Source organism: Salvelinus sp. IW2-2015, unplaced genomic scaffold (genome assembly GCF_002910315.2).
Source record: "Salvelinus sp. IW2-2015 unplaced genomic scaffold, ASM291031v2 Un_scaffold2673, whole genome shotgun sequence".
NCBI classification, from domain to species: Eukaryota; Metazoa; Chordata; class Actinopteri; order Salmoniformes; family Salmonidae; genus Salvelinus; species Salvelinus sp. IW2-2015.
In genome coordinates this window covers 78,035-86,222 of record NW_019943979.1, presented here as the reverse complement: position 1 = coordinate 86,222, position 8,188 = coordinate 78,035, and positions in this window count along the sequence as shown.

Sequence of the window (8,188 nt, the reverse complement as noted above, 5' to 3'; positions counted from 1 at the left end):
TTAATTTGATTTAGTCCTATTCTATAACTTTTGGTTGAGATGGAGACGTGACTCCAACATATCACTTATTAATTTGTAAACTGGAATTGTTTTATTCAAACAATTGCTACTTTTGAAATATAATAAATAGCCTATTAACTTTTCAACAAGTTAGGAAATTATATGTTGGATTCATTCTCCAACTCAACCAAAAATAAACAGTTAAGGAATGTGATTAAGCCAGTGGCTCCAGATGGAACTAGCCGCAGTCTCCTTTGAATGATATATTGTTTTCATTGTCAACCAAACACAATTCCATATTACTTTTGTAAGACAAGTAAATGCCTAAAATAAGGCTATCTTACAAACTAATGTAACATTCAACTTTAAAATGAGTAACACATCTACGCCACATTTTGAAGTTAGTGTAACTATAAATGTCTTCTTATGTTATCATATAAAGTGTGTTATGTTCAAGATAGCATGAATAGGTCATCGCAGGTCTGTGGAAATCTTCACAATTCCTGTAATAATCTGACCAGAATCTCCAACAGTATTGATCACTTGCACCATGTACCTTTTAATGTAATCTCAACTAAACCAGACATTTGGTTCTGCTATTCGATCATGGTTTCCTAAACTCGGTCCTCGGGACCCCAAGAGTACACGTTTAGGCTTTTGCCCTAGCACTACACACCTGATTCAACTAATCATCACCCTTTGATCATTTGAATCAGCTGTGTAGTGTAGGACAAAAATAAAAGGTGCACCCCTTGTGGTCCAGAGGACCGAGGTTGGAAAACTTGTATAGAGAAGCACAGCGATTTCAAACACAGGAGGTTTGGGGCACCTTAATTGGGGTGGACAGACTCGTGGTAAAGCTGGAGTGGAATTAGTGGAATGGAATAAAATACATCAACACATGGTTTGATGCCATTCCATTTGCTCCGTTCCAGCCATTATTATGAGCCGTCCTCCCTCAGCAGCCACTATGGATATCACATTAATCTGTTGTACACAGTAAATAAACAAAATTATTCCCATTTGAACTTTGCTGTGCTTTTAAATGGTTGAACGCGCATTGATAGACATTTGGGTGACAACTAAACCCAAAATCAGACATTGTTTTTCCATTGGTTGTGCTTTAAGATGGTTGAAAGCATAGTGATAACACATMGGAAATTCAACTAACTTTTGACTGCGTTTTTGAGTGGGTAAATATAGGTAGTGATCTCATTGATCAACGTCTCAACCAAATATTACCCAATTATCCATGTTTAAATGACYTAGTGTGCCCAGTGGGTTTGGCCTTGCTGCCTCTTACAGACYCTGCCTTTCAGTATTGAATGTTATGTGAATGGTATGTGAAAGGGCSAGTGATAGTCAATAATGCTGCTCCTAATGTTTCCCTCTGTAGCATGCATGCCCATTCATTACTCTGTGGGAGTGAAAGTGGAGGAAACTGAACATTAGTTCCTGTAATGCCTTGGAAGGTTAACATAGTGAGGGGACAAGATTACATTTAACCATGTCCTTGAGAGGATTTTCTTGGAAGATGTTCTACCTGCACTCCTCTGTATGACTAACACCTTATTGAAACCTTCCAGAGAATCATTTCAGAGGGAAATTAGATTTTGTTCGTTTTTGTCACACTGTTATAAAGGGTCGGGAGACAGGTGCATGAATGCATAATAGGGTTTTTTATTTACCCAAATTACAGTGTACCATGTACAGGCATGGGGACGAAGACCAAACAAACACGTACACAAAACACAGGGTAGAAARCCCCCAAAAAGATAGAGGAGTAGCTCGAATAAATACACAACTGCACAATGATTATCACACGGGACGAGACCCGTAATCATCTGCACAATACACATGGCACGAAAGCCAAAACAACATAGCACAGGTACTCACACGACCAACGGACATTGGAACAATAATCGACAGGACAATGGTAAACAAAGGGCACACTTATACAATTACTAATAAATGGGAAATAGGGACCAGGTGTGCGTAATCACACAGTTCCGGAGGGATCCGTGACAGTTTTAGATTTTCGTTCAGAGTTACCATAACAACTGTAAACACCTCCAGGGTTTGCTGYCACTTATCCCATCAGCATCTAACAAATCAATGTATGAATGTTCACTTGTTCAGAGTCGCTAAATTACTGTTCCCTATATGTGAGAAGATTGCACATTATTGAAAACATTCAGACACTCACCTTCTCCTTCTAAGAAATATGGTTTTTATAAATAAATACCTCTGCAGATGTTTACCCAGTTTAAGAAACTTAAAAGCACTGCTTAAAACCTTGCGTGGATATTCAACAACAGCCAGTGAAATTGCAGGGCACCAAATTCAAAACAACAGAAATCCAATATTAAATTCTCAAACACACAAGTATTTTACACTATTTTAAAGATAAACTTGTTGTAAATCCAGCACAGTGTCCGATTTCAAAAAGGCTTTACGACAAAAGCACACCAAACGATTATGTTAGGTCAGCACCTAGTCACAGAAAAACACAGCCATTTTTCCAGCCAAAGAGAGGAGTCACAAAAAGCAGAAATAGAGATAAAATAATCACTAACCTTTGATGATCTCATCAGATGACACTCATAGGACTTCATGTTACACAATACATGTATGTTTTGTTCGATAAAGTTCATATTTCTATCCAAAAATCTTAGTTTACATTGGCGCGTTATGTTCAGTAATGTTTTGCCTCCAAAACATCTGGTGATTTTGCAGAGAGCCACATCAATTTACAGAAATACTCATAAATGAAAGATACATTCAAATAAGACTCATCAACTCAATCAAAACCTTTTCGGAAAAAGCACACCATGCAATAATCTGAGTACGGCACCCAGACCAAAAACAAGCCATACAGATACCGCCATGTTGTGGAATCAACAGAAGTCAGAATAACATTAGAAATATTCACTTACCTTTGATGATCTTCATCAGAATGCATCCCAGGAATCCCAGTTCCACAATAAGTTTGTTTGTTTGATAAAGTCCATCATTTATGTCCAAACCTCCTTTTTGTTGCGTGTTTAGTACACAAATCCAAACTCAGGAGGCGCGGGCAAGTCCAGGCAAAAGTTCAGACGAAAAGTCATATTACAGTTCGTAGAAACATGTCACACGAAGTATAGAATCAATCTTTAGGATGTTGTTATCATAAATCTTCATAAATATTCAACCGGAGAATTCCTTTGTCTGTAGAAATGCAATGGAATGCAGCTAACTCTCACGGGAGCGGCGCGAGACTGAGCTCGTGGCACTCTGCCAGACCCCTGACTCAATCAGCTCTATTCCCCCCTCCTTCACAGTAGAAGCATCAAACAAGGTTCTAAAGACTGTTGACATCTAGTGGAAGCCTTAGGAAGTGCAATATGACCCATAGACACTGTATATTCAATAGGTAATGACTTGAAAAACTACAAACCTCAGATTTCCCACTTCCTGGTTGATTTTTCTCAGGTTTGCCTGCATATGAGTTCTGTTATACTCACAGCCATCATTCAAACAGTTTTAGAAACTTCAGAGTGTTTTCTATCCAAATCTACCAATTATATGCATATTCTAGCTTTTAGGACCGAGTAGCAGGCAGTTTACTCTGGGCACCTTTTTATCCAAGCTACTCAATACGGCCCCCAGTCCCAAAGAAGTTGTTAAGAAACTGATTGGAAAAGTAGAGACCGTTTGAAAGCTGCCTTTCATTAACGGTTAGGACATGTGTAACATTACTGAGGAGAGGAGGGTAATCGGGTCAGATAGGGGTCAAGGAGAGGTGGAGAGGGCCTCTAGTGGAGAAGAGGTTCTGAATTAGAGCTTCAGGCTGGAGTTTATGATCACCTGAGGGTGCCTCATCTGGAAACACCCTAAATATGACAGAGTTATTCCGTCTTTACTGCAACACGTGGGTGACGACAGTTAAAAGAACACATTGGTTTTCTTTGAACATCTCCCATTTGAAATAAGTGCTCAGAACAGCTGTGACCCATATCACATTTCCAAAGGGCTGTATGGAATAGATCATGGAATCGATATCAGTCATCCTAATTGTTAATGACAGTACAGTTTAGTAGATAACCTGTTCAATTCTGAGATAAAACTAGAAAGGCATGTTTAGCTTTTTTGTTCCAGTTGCGTGCACACTATCTGGATATGGAAGAATAGCGCAAGAAAACAATACAGTTGCTGCTCTTCCAAGTGACCTTTACACACACAGTGTTATGACCAGCATGTTCTACGTCAGTTCAGGAGATATACAAACTGTCCAGCCTCCAACCAACAGAACAGACTCAGGTGGACCTTGAGTTGATCCGACAGCTGCCTGGCGGGCCGGTTAGTGGTTAGCCAGGCAGGAGAGCTCACTGTGACATTAAGCTGTGATCTCAGCGTTCACTTCGTAAATCTCTGTCCACTCACAGGTATTAAACCCCAGGCAGTGAGTCTTTACACAGGGGGCCCAACACATCTTTCTCCCCACAGATAAGATTCTGCAGCACCGCCACCCTATCTAACTGGGCCAATTGTAGGCTTCAAGAGAAAAACAGAATTGTCGAGAAAGCTCAAGTCAACCTGTAAGTTATCCAAAGGCGGACAACTGCTGTTGGTCAGGAGAAGTCATGTAAACACTGGTGTTTTTCACAGCTTGGCTGCCTGGCTGTCAAGCAATTCAGTTCGGCATGTAAACAAGGATGTTTTCGAAAGCTCCTTCCTCTCAAAAGCTAAACATTCCTTATTATTTTTCTGTCGTAACTTGCCGTGTGTGTGTGTGGGGGGGGGGAACATAGTTTTGACCACTTGAAAGTGACCTAATTCTATCCGGGAGGATAATGTAAACTATGCATTTTGAATGGTTTGATTATGGGGAGATCCGTCATGCTGCTGGCAGGGTTCACAGTGAACGTACCCCATCCTGCTGGAGAGATCTTTACACCGCTGGCAGGGTTCACAGTGACGTACCTAACATCCTGCTGGAGATCTGTTACCGCGTGGCAGGGTCACAGTGAACGTACCCTAACATCTGCTGGAGAGACTGTTACACCGCTGCAGGTTCACAGTGAACGTACCCATTACGTTCTGCCATACACCAAGCAAACAAACCTGGAAGTCATAACCTTCTTTAACCAATCCAACAGACACACTTCTTTAACCAATCAACAGAGGCGCAAATTTATCTTTTGGCTGTTGTTTATCTGTAAAAAGTATCTCTAATTTATCACTGGTCTTTTAATAGAGGTTCCATGTATGTTTCACAAGAAAAAATAAAAAATTTTTTAGGAGAAACCCTTTGGTCCCGAGGCAGTTTTCAGGCTGGGAATAATTTTTTACCCTGGGGTGGGTTGAGTAAGTAACTGAATACACTGGCCTAAGATCCACCTGTGTGTGTGGTATAAAACATATTACATATGATTGATATTAGAGCCAATTTTTCAAGGCTAATTTAGCATTGCCTTTTGTGCAATCCAACAACCTTAAATCTGGTTTGTATAAAGTAAGGCTGCATTTATTGCACTTGTAGTATCAAACGCATCAAAGCTCTCTGTCAGCTGGCACCGTATATTTCACAGGCATGCCTCATCTCCTTCATCTCACCTTCACGTCTGCTCCCCTAACCCATCGACCCCAGCCCGTCTTTCATGCACATAGGAACAAGACGTTAAGGGCCATTCGAGGACCGTCAGCCAGGGAGAGTGCCTCAGGTGTAGATGAGCGGCTTGTGTAGTGGCGGTACAGCAGTCGATGATTGAAGAGGTAGGTGGGAAGGTGGTGACGGGTCACATCGCAGAGTGGTTTGCTCTGCTCCTGCGCTCTAGTTCATTCCCCCCCGTCGGCAGACCAGACTGCACTCCGACCAGTGTATCCACTGATTATCTAGTTCTCATAACCCAAACAGAACTAAATTGGTTGAGCGGGATGGATAGGTCATAGGAGAGGATTGATGCTCTAGATGAGCTGGAGTGAAGGAATGATGTTGGTACGGACGGTGAGTAGAAATTTCCGCAGGGGAAGTGATGGATGGGTCAATTGGGAGGACTCTGAAAGCGGTGGGGAGAATGGAGATTGTCGTACTAGAGGTTGTTAGTTTGGCCTGGTCAAAGCGTTGAGGATTATGTCTCTTGTGATCCGGTTTTTTTCATTCATGGTTTGGCGGGGTGGTTAGGCCAGAGAAGGAGCAGCTAAAAAACACCCACGGATTACTTCTTTGAATTGGACTAAACTCGTTATCGATCAAAACTGGTTCAAGTCAAATACAATGAACTTATGTAAAGTGTGGCCCTTGAGACGAGCAGTGTGCAGGTATGTGATCTCTGATGGGTGTACTGAACTGCAATATCGCCCGACAATTCTAAAATGATGGGTGATATTTCTACGTTTTTATCAGCTCCATGGTATGTTAACACAAGGCCCAATGCACTTAGTGGAATGGTTGGATGAGACAGCACTACCTCTTGCTACAGCAGCCTTGAGGGGGCGGCCCTTTGAACACAGGCTTGTAATCTGAGCAAGAGCAAGGTACCTAAGCTGGCAGCGAGAAGGAACAGGGGGAGGGAGAGAGAGAACAGGGAGAGAGGAGGTAGGCGGGAACTGACTGTGTCAATAGTCCCCTGAATCGCACAATCTAGAATAGCACATTTGTGCGCACTGTGACCTCACATCAACTTCAGTGGAAATGGTCCCGGTTGTGTAGATGTATGTGAAGATACACTTCCATGTTGAATGTCATTGAAGAATAGCCCTTTGTTCATGTTTGAATGGGATTGCCTGTATGTTGCGAATGGGATGCATGTTCCGTGAATGGAGTAGCCTATGGTTCCATGTGTGAGAGCCATTCATGTTGAATGGGAGTAGCCTTTTTCATGATTGGTCCATGTTCAGTAATGGGAGTAGCCGCTATGTTCGCAATGTTGAATGGGAGTCAGCTATGGTTCGCATGTTGAACTGGGATAAGCCCTGGTCCTTTGAAATAGTAGCCTCTTGTCCTGGATGGGAGTGCTATTAGTGGATGGAGTAGCCTTATGTTCCATGTTGAAATGGGTAATAGCCTATGTTTCCAATTTGAATGGGAGTACCATTGTCCATGTTGAATGGGAGGAGCCTGATGTTCCATGTTGAATTGGAGTAGCCATGTTCCCTGACTGGTGCCTATGCATGTTGAGGGAGTAGCCTATGTTTCATGTGTGAATGGAGGCCTATCATGGAATGCGAGTAGCTTGTCTTCATGTTGATGGGAAGTAGCCTTGTTCCATGTTGAATGTGGAGTAGCCATTTCCTGTATGGATGCCTGCCATGTTGAAGTGGGAGTAAGGCCTATGTCGTTGCAATGGGTAGCTTGTCATAATGGGAGTAGCCTATGTTCCATGTCAATGGATTAGCATTTGAATGGGAGTAGCTATGTTTCCAATTGGTTGAATGGGAGTAGCCTATGTTCGATGTTGAGTGGGGAGAGCCGTGTGTTCTAATGTTGGAAGTGGAACGTAGCTAGTTCTTTGATATAGCCGAGTCCATGTTGAATGGAGTAGCGCTATGTTCCATGTGATTGGGGGTAGAATGCCATGTTTGGACAGGGAGAGCCTATGTCAGTGTTGGAGGAGGTGGGAGTAGCCTAAGTTGCATTTGAATGGGAGTAGCCTATGTATAGAGGGTCGTGTCCTATGTCTGTTGAATGGGAGTCAGGCTTGTCCATATGGTATATTCCATTTAGAATGGGAGTAGCCTATGTTTCCAATGTTGAAAGTGGGAGTCGATGCCTGATGTTGTGTTTCCTGGCTGGAGATGGAAGATAGCCTTGTTGCTCTGATGTGCTGAATTGGAGTACGGCCTCTGGTCGCCATCTTTGAATGTCGGGCGGTAGGCTGAGCGCTGAATGGTGTCCATGTTGAGTAGCTGGGACGTAGCAACTGATAGTCTTCCACTGCTCTGGATGGAGAGTAAGACTAGCTTGCCATGGTGTCGAAGTGGGAGAGGTCAGGCCTGAGGTGATCCAGTGGTTGAAGCTGGGTATCATGTTCCATTTTGAATGGGGTAGTAGGGCTCTTTGGTATCTTCCAGTGTAGAATGGGTAAGTAGCCTATGATTCAGTGTTGATATGGGCAGTAGAACTTATGTTCCATTATAAACGGGAAGTAGCCTATGTTCCCAGTTGAATGGGAGTAGCCTATGGTCCATCGTTGGAGAGGAGTAG